This window comes from Phocoena sinus, chromosome 14, assembly GCF_008692025.1.
Source record: "Phocoena sinus isolate mPhoSin1 chromosome 14, mPhoSin1.pri, whole genome shotgun sequence".
In the NCBI taxonomy this organism is placed as follows: Eukaryota; Metazoa; Chordata; class Mammalia; order Artiodactyla; family Phocoenidae; genus Phocoena; species Phocoena sinus.
Window position 1 is genome coordinate 73,409,677 of NC_045776.1, and position 13,980 is coordinate 73,423,656.

General features: G+C 37.9%; 1 protein-coding gene across 3 annotated transcripts in view; it reads right to left on the reverse strand.

Annotated features, from left to right (window-relative positions):
- Nucleotides 1-13,980, reverse strand: part of BICDL1 (BICD family like cargo adaptor 1) — a 99,840-nt gene that overhangs the window by 29,934 nt on the left and 55,926 nt on the right. The gene's annotated exons all lie outside the window — the stretch shown is intronic.

Consider the following 13,980-nt stretch of genomic DNA (forward strand, 5'->3'; position numbering starts at 1 on the left):
CTCAGCTCCTAACCACTATGTTATAATGTTTCCTTTAATTGTCTGACTCCTCAGATGTGCCCAAGGATATACTGTTCACAAAGACTTCTAACCTACAGCTCTCATATGAATCTCCAACAGCCCTAAGAAGCAGGAATTGATGGCCTCATTTTGCAGACAAGGAGGTGGAGGCTGAGAGGAGTGGCACTGCCCTGGTCTTCAGCCTCCCAGTTCTGTGCTCTCCCACCACACCATGGCCACCTCCAGTCAGGTGGCCAGTCATTTGTCTGTGATGGTGATGGAGGGGAACGGATCAATCAGACATATAAGTACCATCTGTAAGGAGCTAATGCACCTTCCAAAGTATATTATTTTCTTCTTTTTCAGAGATGGAAACTGGCTCAGATACTTAGACCTGACTACCAGAATGAATATTAGCTATTTCTGCACATAAATTAAATAATAATCTCTGAAGTTTGACATAACTCTAATGTTCTAAATGCTTTCTGAACAAAGTATCAGAAAGGTTACAAAGCCAATTTTAGTTCCATAGTGGATTTCAGAGCTTCTTTGAAGTTCTTCAAGTAGGAGAGTAAGCCAGAATAACAGTGGTCTTTCTGAAGAGATCTGCCCTGCTCCTGAGAGGAGGGATGTATGATGAAAGGAAAAACAAGTTAAGGGTCAGATGGTCAGGGTTAAGAGTTCCTGTCCTACCATAGATATGGGTATGAGTTATATGAGTCATTTAACCTCTTTGAGTCTCACTTTCCCAATTTATAGACATATTCATCCTTTACACTGTAACACAAAAAAGGCAGGTTTGAAGGTATGCCCATTTCCCTATTTGTAATTCAGGACTTTGTGGGATTGAGTCTAATCACTGAAGTGTAGGGAAATAAAGAAAGGAAAGAAATATCGCATTGCTACAAGTTTAGGGCAGCTAGGATCAGTTGTTTGCTTTTTAAAAAACTCAGGTACTGAGAACACCATGTGTATGTTATAAGGAGCTGTCAAACGCACAAGTCCACTGAGAACAGCCTGTTTGGTGACTTGGCCAACATCATGAAGGTCAAGCTAAAAAATACAGGGAAATACAGAAATATTCGGCAGCCATACCTTTCAGTTCTGTTCTCCTGGTGGCCTTGCAAAGATAAGCTATTTAATATCCAGGAGCCATACCTCTCTTGGAGATAAAAAACTTTCTCCTTCTAGGTTTAGGGCAGCTAGTCATGGCCCTGGGACCTTTTCTGGTGGTCGTGGGGTTATATTAGGATAATTCATTTTGAAAGCAGAAAATGACAGGCATGGGACTTACAGTTTACTTCTCAAAATGATGAGTTTTGACTACCGTACCTGACTAAGCAGCCAGTAACAGCTGTGGCAAAACTGTGGCAGAGAATGACATCTATAATCATAGGTGAATATAAAAAAAGATGGTATGCTTTTAGCTCAGTTATTCTTTTATTCTTAAACTCTTAAATTTTTTTAATAATAAGAGTAACAGGTGACTTCCCTGGTGGTCCAGTGGCTAAGACTCCACGCTCCCAGTGCAGGGGGCCTGGGTTCGATCCCTGGTCGGGGAACTAGATCCCACATGCATGCCGCAACTAAGAGCCCAGTCTGCAACTAAGAAGTCCACATGCTGCAACTAAGACCCGGCGCAGCCTAAATAAATAAATATTTTTTAAAAAAAGAGCAACAAATGTTTAGAGAAAAAAAATTAAGATGAACTGAAGGACTGAAATGAAAGTTTAAGTCCCCACTTATTCCTAATTAGTAGTACCACTCTCCAGTGATATATCTAATATCATCCATATTAGAGATGCTTCTTGTGAGTCTTTGTAGAAATTTTCTATTCATATCTATCTATCTATCTAAAACATTACTAAAATTTTGGCTTTAAAAATACATATAGTGTTTTAATATCTTTCTATGTCAATATGTAAATCTACCTTATTCTTTTATTTTATTTTATTTATTTATTTATTTTTTTTTTGTGGTACACGGGCCTCTCACTGTTGTGGCCTCTCCCGCTGCGGAGCACAGGCTCCGGACGCACAGACTCAGCGGCCATGGCTCACGGGCCCAGCCGCTCCGCGGCACGTGGGATCCTCCCGGACCGGGGCACGAACCCGTGTCCCCTGCATTGGCAGGCGGACTCCCAACCACTGTGCCACCACGGAGGCCCTACCTTATTCTTTTTAACAGTTGTCTGGCATTTAGTTATATGAATATACCATAATTTATTTAACTAGTCCTTGCTTATGAGCATTTATAGAGTATTTCAATTCTTTGCTATTATAAACAGTGCTTTCAAAAAATATCCTTGCTAATCAATCTTTGTACTTGTAGGAGAATACCCTATAAGTGAATAAATTCCTATAAGTGGAATTACTAGATAAAAGGAATGCATATTCATTTTTATAGGAACTGCCAAACTGTCCTCCAAAAACGTTGGATCAATTTACTGTACCCCTACTGACAGAGTGCAAATATGCCTGCTTCCTAATACCTTGCCACCACTGTGTATTATGAAATGTTTTAATCTTTAGATACTTATTTCTAATGTTCTCAAAAACATCTCTTTTACTTTCATTGCATAAAGATTGAATAAAGAAAACAAGACATTCAAGAAATAACTCTAGTTCTGTTAAAGAATGCTGAAAAGTTTAACACATACATTTCTTGAACTATCTGAAATGAACTACTTTTATAATCTGAGTGCTCAGGTAATTATTTATTATTTAATTAATCCTCAAATTGGCAAAAAAACCTGACAGTGTGTTCCTTCTGCCCGATATGCTTGATTTGGTCAAGTACCATCTAGGACAGATTACTTTCTCTCCACTGAGCAGAGCTGTTCCATGATTACTTTTCCAATTGACATGACTAGCAATATAAGAATATTTCACTAGACTGTAACATTTTAAATTTGTTTAAACTGGCCAAAGTAGAACTGTTAACTATATACTTTTTAAAATTTTTTTAATTTTTATTTTTGGCTGCTTTGGGTCTTCATTGCTGTGTGTGGGCTTTCTCTAGTTGCAGCGAGCGGGGGCTACTCTTTGTTGTGGTGCGCGGGCTTCTCATTGCGGTGGCTTCTCTAGCTACAGAGCACGGGCTCTGAGGTGCGTGGGCCTCAGTAGTTGCAGCATGTGGGCTCATTAGTTGCAGCACGCGGGCTCAGTAGATGCGGGAGCACGTGGGCTTCAGCAGTTGTGGCGCATGAGCTTATTTGCTACGTGGCATGTGGGATCTTCCTGGAGCAGGGATCGAACCTGTGTCCCCTGCATTGGCAGGCAGATTCTTAACCACTGCACCACCAGAAGAGTACTAACTATATACTTTCTTGTTAAATGGAGGCAAGGAAGTTGCATTAGTTACACATGAGCATCCATTTAACTTATTTGTGAAAAGAGAAAAAATGAGCCAATTAACTTAGAAATTATAGTAGGAGAGATCTACCATTTTATTTTTATTTTTTAATTGAAGTATGATTGATTTACAGTATGTGTTATTCAGTTGTATAGCAAAGAGATTCAGTTATACACACACACACACACACACACACACACACACACATGCTTTTTCAGATTCTTTTCCACTATAGGTTATTACAAGATATTGAATATAGCTTCCTGTGCTATGCAGTAAGTCCTTGTTGTTTATTTTATATATAATAGAGATTATATATAATAGAGATTAATATAATCTATTAATCCCATAAGTTTGTTTTCTATGTCTGTGAATTTGTTTCTATTTTTGTAAATAAGTTCATTTGTATTATTTCTTTAGATTGCACATATAAGTGATATCATATAGTATTTGTTTTCCTCTGACTTTCTTCACTTAGTAAGACAATCTCTAGGTCCATCCATGTTGCTGCAAATGACAATATTCCATTCATTTTTATGGTTAATATTCCATTTGTGTGTGTGTGTGTGTGTGTGTGTGTGTGTGTGTGTGTGTGTGTGTGTTACACATCTTCTTTATCCATTCAGCTGTTGATGGACATTTAGGGTTACTTCTATGACTTGGCTATTGTAAACAGTGCTGCTTTGAACACTGGGGTGCATGTGTATCTTTTTAAATTAGAGTTTTCATCTTTTCCGAATATAAGTCCAGGAGTGGGATTGCTGGATCATATGATAACTCTATTTTTAGTTTTTTATGGAACCTCCATATTGTTCTCCATAGTGGCTGTCCCAATTTACATTCCCACCATCAGTATAGGAGGGTTCCCTTTTCTCCACACCCTCTCCAGCATTTACTATTTGTAGACATTTTGATGATGGCCATTCTGATTGGTGTTTGGTGGTACTTCATTATAGTTTTGATTTGCATTTCTCTAATAATTAGTGATGTTGCGCATATTTTCAAGTGCCTGTTGCCCATTTGTATGTCTTCTTGGAGAAATGTTTATTTAGGTCCTCCGTCCATTTTTTGATTAGGTTGTTTTTTTTTTTTTGATATTGAGCTGTATGAGCTGTTTGTATATGTTGGAAATTAAGCCCTGTTAGTTGCATAATTTGCAAATATTTTCTCCCAGTTCGTTTTGTTTCTTTTTGGGTCGCAGCACGCGGCACACAGGATCTTAGCTGCCCGACCAGGGATCGAACCTGCCGCACCCCCTGCAATGGAAGCACATAGTCCTAACCACTGGACTGCCAGGGAAGTCCCTATTTTTCAATTTTCAGTTTCTGTAACAGAACCCCAGAATATGGGTTTGTTTTGAAAATACATTTTATTGATTTCCCCCCAATCTTTCTACGTATGTATGTACAATTACCCATGATCATATTACTCATACAGATTTTTTCATTTTGCCTGGTATCAGAAACATTTCCATGTTATTTATTATTACACTTCTTAATTGTCACTTTAAGTGACTGCATAATATTCCATCAAGTAGATATGCTATGATTTCCTTTACCACTCCCTTATTGTTAGGCATCTGGGATTTTCCCATATTTTGCAATTATAATGAATACGTGTCACCCTGGTGGTGGTAGCAGAACTTTACTACTAGTAGAAGTGGAATAGAAAACCTAAGTTTTCCAGTAGAATGGAAAAACTGAGTCAGAAAAGTAGATGATTATACTTTAGAATAGAAAATCTACACCAATTTGAACCGAAAATGGGTTTATGATTAGCTTTTGCTTAACTGGAAAATCCAATTAACCTGAAGTCTGTATTTTCTTACTTTCAAGGTCTTATAGTTAAAAACTTTCAAATTTGGTAATAGGTGCCATGAGCCTACTGATAGTAAAAAGGAGGCTTATCATGTAATATGCTATCTTGATTATTTATAGTAATGAAAGCAATAGCCATCTACTAGATGGTAAGTAAATGCAAAAATGTATGATAGCCTTTTGCTCTCACTAGGCTTTAGTATGCCAATTCCTCCCAAAGCCTTTCAAAAATAAAACTCAGAAGTTAAGTTTGTTTTGTATTTATATTTTACTTAATATATAAAGATAGTAAGATTTTCACCAATACCTTTCCAAAGAGGAGGTTTCATTTCTGGTAATACAGTGGGATAGGTTGTTTGGACTGACCTTCCTACTGAAAACAGCTAAAAATACTGGATAAAGTGGAAAAGATTTCTTAAAAGCATCAAAGAGCTGACAAGATATTAACGGAGTCACATTAATATTTCACATATGCAAATTATTACAACCAACCAATGGAACACAAACAGTAACAAATAAACCTAACTACACCACAAATAAATAGCATAACCACAACTGTAGGGGGCCAATAAGAAAATAACTTACTTAAATAGCTTTGGAAAACAGTCTTTTGACTGTATACTGTAAGGTTCGGGGAAAAAAGAACTCTACAGAGCTACTGAACTGTAGTTAATAAACTTGTTTCTCACAGATGTATGGTTTAGCAATTCTAACATTACTGTATGTGTTTAATAGAATTGAACAAATAAGTAAATGTACCATGGATAATGAGAACTGGATTCTCTTGTGGAAAAAAAAAGTAACAAATAAGGAAAGAGGGAAGGCTAACATGAACTCTGTGGTACTGTATTAGAATTGGAGACATCAGAATGAACTTACGGTTTTTAATACATATATAAATGGAGAGATTGAGAAAGAATTATAGATATCTGTTTATGAATGTGTTAGCATTTACACACTTATTTCCTAATTCTGTCTTCTGAGAGGGCCTAAAAGTAATGACATTCTACTGCTCACATTGGTTTCTATATACCAATCTCTAATAAATGAACTAAAGCTCCTTGGAGAAATGGCTTGTTCCAGCGTTGGGGAAGGAAAAATACAAGATGAGCCTGGAACATCTTGTGATGCCAGAAAGAAAGGAAGTGCTCAAAAAATGATGGAGGTACACTGAATGGACATAGGAGTCAACTCGAAGGAGCTCCCAATGCCTAAGGCTGGGACCATATGATCAATAAAACAAATAATGACAGCAATGGATTATAATGTGTAGAATAAGATAAATATTCATGAGTCCACAATGATAAGTAAATAATTGGATAAATTAATTAATAAGGGAAGAGAGGCAGCTCTTCCTTACAGAAGAATTCCAATTAATAAATGTAGAAGGACCACTGGAGACAGAAAATCACCATTAGGCAAGCATCACAGTAATAACTGTTCCAGGCAAGAGCTAGAGGATGGGGACTTCCCTGGTGGTTCAGTGGCTAAGACTCCATGCTCCCAATGCTGGGGGCCCAGTTTCAATCCCTAGTCAGGGAACTAGATCCCACATGCCGCAACTAAGAGTTCGCATGCTGCAACTGAGACCCGGCTCAGCCAAATAAATGAATAAGTAAATACACAAAAAAAGAGCTAGAGGATGAATGCTAATAACTGGTGGGCAAAAGTCTGACAAGAAACAGGATATTTATATGGTCTCAAAGTTATCTCCCTGTAAGACTTATTAATTACAAAGAGGAAAAGAGTAACTTCACAGTGGAGAAGCCTGGCAGATACTACCTTAGCCGAGTGGTAGAAGTTAATATCACCAGTAAAAAAATATATATACCAACACCTCATGTCCTCAATATGAAACACTGAAAAGGGCACAACTGCATTTCTGTGCTATTGCTGCAAAACTGCATAATCTAATTTAATCATGACAAAACACTAGACAAACCCAAATTGAGGGACCTTCTATAAAACAATTCATCATTACTCTTCAAAAGTACCAACTTCAGGAAAAACAAACCAACACTGAAGAACTGTCAGAGATTGCAGGAGACAAAATAAACATGACAACTAAATACAATATGGGAGGTTGAGCTGAAACCTGGGCCAAAAAAAGGATGCTGGTGGGAAAATTGGCAAAATTCCAGTAGGTATGTAGATTAGTTAATATTGCCTCAATGTTAATTTACTGGTTTTGATAACTGCACTATGGTTACGTAAGATGTTAGTATTAGGGGAAAATAGAAGAAGGGTATATGAGAATCTCTATTTTTTCCCGTAACTTCCTTATAAGGCTAACATTATTAAAAAAAAAAAATACCGCATTGGTAGTGCCACTAGACACTTGGCAGGAGAAAACAAGTCATCTCTGAAGGATGGTAACTTCATCCAAAGATCAAATAATTTCCATAAATAATTTTCTAATAAAAATAAGCAGATTGGGCTTCCCTGGTGGTGCAGTGGTTGAGAGTCCGCCTGCCGATGCAGGGGACACGGGTTCGTGCCCCGGTCCGGGAAGATCCCACGTGCTGCGGAGCGGCTAGGCCCGTGAGCCATGGCCGCTGAGCCTGCGCGTCCGGAGCCTGTGCTCCGCAACGGGAGAGGCCACAACAGTGAGAGGCCCACGTACCACAAAAAAAAAAAAAGCAGATTATAGTAAAACAAAACCAAAAATACCCATAGAAACAAATACTCATGAGCAAGAACCACCACAAACAACAGAAACATTCATAATGACTTCAGATACTAGAATTATCAGATATAGATTGTAAGACAACTGTGATTATGTTTAGATAAATAAAAGACATGATTAAAAATATCTCTGTGGAACAGGAAAATATAAAATACAACTGACCAGACTGAAAATGACACAAGATGTCTAGCAATAAAAAACAATCCTTTGAGTTCACATAGCATCATGGACACACACCTCTAGCAGAGCACATATTACATGTTATTACAGTTATCCATTGGCATTCCTTCTCCCTCACCACATTTTATGCTTTTTAAGGTGAGAGGTGACTGAGTCTAATTCATTTTTGTATTCCCAGTGGATAGCACAATGCCTGGCATATGATAAGTATGCAAAAAATGTCTGAACTGAACTGAACTAAGTATCTTTCATGGCTGACAGAAACTGCCCTTGAGCAATTAAAAGAATCAAGTCTAAATATATAGTAGTATAGCTACTATAGGATGAAAAAAACAAAAGTAAAAATCTCCAAAGAACTAGAGTAGACACACAGACCCCCAAATTTAAGTCAAAATGTTAACAAAAGTTTATTAAGCTTTTACTGTGTGGCCAGATTTATGCTATGAACTAGGGATACAATAGTGAGGAAGACAGATCTGGTCTCTACTTTAGGTTCTAAAAATGTCAGAGCTGGAACTTACTAGAAAAAACAAACCAGTTATTTGAACTCCCTCATTGCACAGATAAGGAAACTGAGGCCCAGAAGGGATACATAAGGGTCACATAACGAGTAACTGAAAGGTAAACAAATGAGATACCAATTTAGGGAGAATGACTGAAAAGGATGGAAAACCAAATCACAAAAAACAGGGACTTAAAATTTTAATAGCAATGCAGTTGATAGAGAAAGGTTAGAGAATGAGAAAACAAAACCAAACCTGAGACATAGTAAGTAGAGTACTGATGTTTGCAAATATTCAAAGAAAAACATTTTCTCTTCCTGGTCTCTCATCTTGGGTTTCAACTAGATTAACTATTTTAATCTCTCTCCTGCTAGACTTTGAGCCCTAGTATCCACATTATTTAGTACATCCCTGGTGCTTAAAACATATTTGGAGAATGAATGGTTTATGTTTTATCAGAAAGACAGTTTTCCTATCAAGTTCTATTTTTCACTTTAGAATACAGAGCATCCTCTCTAGACTTTGCAAAGTACTACTTTACTACCAAGCCAAAGTAAACACAGAAACAAACACCTAACAATTCTTTCAAGTGAAAAATTTAAGATTTTAACAAAATGAAGATAAGTTTCATATTGATCAAGCTTTTCATTTTATTTTAGCTTAATGGGATTATGTTTTTCTGAACAACCCAAAGTTCCATGCCTGTTACAGGTAGACATTTGCCCGTCTAATCCATGTTGGGTTACTGGGTTCTTGTAAATTTATGCTGTTACATGATAATGGTGTGGCTATGGACATCTGCTGTACTACTTTACTAATTAATACTATCTTAGTTCAGATATGCGATGCAGACAGATGAAACTCACTTTGTACCCAAGATTTATGTACAAGGATGTTCACTGCATAATTGTTTGCAACAGTAAAAGACTGGAGGCAACCCAAGTGTTCACTGTTAGCAGATTGGATGTATCAGTGCAATGGAATGCTATATACATCTACCTGCACTAATATGACAGGTGAGAACTCTACCACTGAATCACCCACGCGCTGATTACTTGCATTAATATGGAAAGATTTCAACAATGTAATATAAAGTGAAAAAAACCCAGCATATTTGATCCTATTTACCTAAGATTATGTGTATATGTTTATTTAAGTGCACACATGCATAGAAGGCCTGGAAGGCTATTCATCAAAATGCTATCAGTGATTATCTCTAGAGGATGAGATTCCTAGTGATGTTCATTTCGGAAAAAAATTTGTCATAAAGTTTGAATATTCTATAGTAGTGTGTATTATCTTAATAATTAGGGAAAATAAAGTTATTTTATTTAAAAATAGGTAGGGCTTCCCTGGTGGCGCAGTGGTTGGGAGTCCGCCTGCCGATGCAGGGGACGTGGGTTCGTGCCCCGGTCCGGGAGGATCCCGTGTGCCACGGGGCGGCTGGGCCCGTGAGCCATGGCCGCTGGGCCTGAGCGTCTGGAGCCTGTGCTCTGCAATGGGAGAGGCCACAACAGTGAGAGGCCCGCCTACCGCAAAAAAAAAAAAAAAAAAAAAAAAAAATTAACATGAAATAAAGATCAGAAATTTTAGTAATAATGAGGCTTGGGAGAGTGATACAACAATCACAACAAACCTCAGACAGCATAAGCTTAGAAAGATTGAGGGGGAAGAGAAGTTATTATTATTACTTTTAAACTTTTAAAGTTCTAAAACTTACAGTTTCATGTCCCTATGAGGTATATAAAAAATACAAGACACAATCTCCATCCTCAAGTAGCTGAAGGAGAATGAGATGAACACTCGTGAAGAAGCCAATATAAGGTACAGAATATTTGTACATACTGACAGGTAGTAAGAGAAATGCACACATAGCTCAAGACAAAATATCGTAGATGTCTTACGAGAAGGAACAACAAAGAATACAGCTGTGTGATCTTGAGAAAACTATACAATCACTATACCTCAGTTTCCTCATCTGAAAAATGGTGATTAAAAGATCTACCTTAACAGTTATGCCAGCATTAAAATGAAATAATGTTAGGGAACCGTGGACCGGAACCATCTGCCCTGGCCAGGCATGAAAATAACTGCTTGCATAAGTTGTCTCACAAGAGAAGGTCCCAATAGGGAACAAGGAACTGACAAACTGCCGCCAACGAGAAGAATGAGGAGGGGTCGAAAAGAGGGAGGAGATGCCAGCCCATAGTATATCCTGCCAACCTCCCAGAAACACTCACGCTGGAATCCATATTGATTGAGAGATGTGCATGCCACCAGGAAAAGCCCTGAGTCAGACCAAACATGGGCATGAGCAAAACGACCGGGCACAGACAACCCGGAAATTAACCCCCATCTCCACAAAACCCGAGACTTCGAGCCACGACGATGCAGAGCAGTTCTCCTGGGTTCCTCACCCTGCTGCTGCTCTCCGCTTGAGCGCCGCTTTTCAATACAGTCTTTTGCTTCATCAGCACGTATGGCTCCTCGGACAATTCATTTCTGAGTGTTAGACAAGAGCCCTTCTTGGGCCCTTGAAGGGGTCCCTCTCTGGTAACAATAATGTAGATAAAATGTTTAGCACTGACTAAATATGTAATAAGTTATAGCTATTACTATTATTTATGATAAAGTGAAAACTCCAAATAGAATACTGACATTTGCTCAAAGGAAAACATGCAATTTGAAAGTTGAAACCTCCGAGACTATCTGGCTCTAACCACTAATTTGGTGGCTGATGAAACTGAGGCATGGGTCAACAAAGTGAGGCCTTTGATATGATTTGAGTGAGCGAAAGTAAGGTCCTGCCTAAGATCACACAGCTAGTTGGCGCTTGACTACTATTTTCAGTTTCTTTCCATTTCAATACCATTATTTTTCTTTTAGACAAAAACAGAGTCACATATTGGATGATTTTCAGGGATGCCAAAAACTCATCCCCTAGAATAAGGAAAGCCTGATGCCACTAACAATGTTTATTACTCATGGGAGGGAATGCCTGCTTATATGAGATATGTGGAAAGCTGCTCTATGACATTTAGAAAGTGTACGCCCACCAGATAGGGGCCATGTCTAATTTTGTTTTATTTGAAAGAACTTTAAAATTAGAGCACAATAATGGTTTTATTATCATCCTTTTCATCATTATCACAAACGTAATCCCTCAGCATCAAAGACCTTAATTGAAAAAGAAAAAAAGGAGAAATGTTAATCCACTTTTGTTTCTGGACGAGGGCCATTATTCAATGTCAGATCCCTACTGCTAGTTAAAAAAAATGTATTTCAGAAGAAGTCAGAACAGATTTTTAAATTTTTATTTTTAAATGTTCTATGAGGACTCATATAATAAAACAGGCCCTAGATATTGCCAATATACTGTATTCATAATCAAAACTTTTGATTCATGTAGTACTTTTTTCTTTTTTAAACCAAAATGACACAATACTGTGTTCACTCGATGGCCTGGCACTTTGCACTAACTCCAACATGGATAAAACACTTGCTTTCTATGCTTTTAATTGAGGATACAGAGATGAATAAAACTCTTGTGGGAAAACTGTCTTCCAAATTCAGGCTCTGAAAAGAACACGGTCTTTCTTCTCTATCAGTTACTGCATTGTGTAACCTCAGGCAAAACTGCAGCACTCTTTGTGCCTTAGTTTCCTCACTTGTAAAATGAGGATAAAGTGGTAGCTGCCTCAAAAGGTCATTGTGAGGATGAGATAAATTAATCTATGTAAAGTGCTGAGAAGAGTGCCTGGTGCACAGTAAGTACTGCATGTGCGAGCTGTTCTGTTGCTACTATTGTCTGCATCACTATTATAGCTCTAATAACCTCAAAGATCAACTGAATTGAAGACCTGATGTTCAAGTCATTGGCCCAGAAAGTCTAAAAGATTAAATACAAAAGAGGACAGATCTTAAAAAGCCTAAGAAAATTTGGCATAGAGATTGATTGGAGAGAATGACAGCCCTCACTGAGGCCGTGTTGCAGAGAATCTAGGTACTCTCTTTTATCCACGGATGTGATGTGGTGACCATAGAGAAACCTTGAAAGGTCTCAGGGGTAAAAAAAGGGGAGTGGATATGGAAATGTAGCCAAGCTAAAAGAATTACTATCCAGCTAAACTGAGGAACTGCATTGTCTACAAGAACCTGTCTATCTTGGAACAGGCCTCCCTGTTCCCTCAGGGTTGAAAATACCATGAGCACTGCAAACTTCCCAGAATTTGAAATGTTTATGCTCTCAAAAGATTACATGGAGATACTTGGAAGAGAAACTGAGAACCTTTTCATAATAAACAGGAAGGCTGAGGGGGAAGATAGATACTTTGAATGACATTCTACTTAAATTTTAATTTAGGTCAGTGATGGGAATGGGCTGGGGTAAGTAGACACTTAGGAGTCCTTCACAAGAAAACAAATGGTGTTGTCCTAGGGACACACTCAGGATTCCCTTAGAAAATAACTGTCACGGCTAATCCTAATAAAGAAAGAAAATTCTAGTATTATTAATGTTTTTTATTTCTTTTGGTCATATGGCTCACCCGGGGACTCATCTAGACCTTAAAGGTTGGAATGTTCAAATACTCCTGTTTGGAGGTGGGAAAGGGTTTAGGAGAATTTGCTTTCCAAATTGGTGGTCACTTTCTTCTTCCCACCACCATAAAAACAAAACTATTAATCAAATTATGCTTTTTTCTTTTTTCCCTGTACAAGCCTCTGCGATTTTGCTTACGGTGCGCTCCCTTCTTGGAATACCTTTCCCTGAAAATTTTCACCTGATAAATTCTTAACCTTAATGGCCCAGTTCAGAGGTGACACCTGTATCGCTTTTATAATCTCCTAGGGTAAAATGACTACATTATTTGCAGTCCTGTAATAATAGTCTATTTTGAGTATTACATACTCTATTCTGTTTATTTGTTTACTACACAGTCTGTTCTGTTTATTTGTTTACATGTGTGTTTTCTCTCTTACACTGTGAATGACTTAAGAACAGGAAATTGGAACTCATATTAATACTTGTTTGCTTAAAAACGTATACAGCACAGAGTAGGTGCTCAAATGTTTACTGTATGAGATAAAATCTGAACCCCTTAAGTGAGTACTTTTTGAGATAGTCAAGCTAAAACTGGAAAAAAAAGAGGTGGGATTAAGCTAAACCACAGGAGTGTCCCTTTAGCAAATTTCCAGCAGGATCATCAGGTAATTAATGAGATAATTCCCTTTGATTTAAATAGCCTATCCCCAGGAAAGGGCACTATTTCCTCCTATAGGTCATCACCAGGACTCAGGCGGATTTACTTACTGCTTTGATGTAAATTACCTATGACTGATCTGCTGATTTGCTGATTGGTGCTTCTACATATACCTTCACTCTGCTTTTGCATGTGGAATCTTTTAATACTCAGAACCCACAACTTCTTCCCCTGTGCCT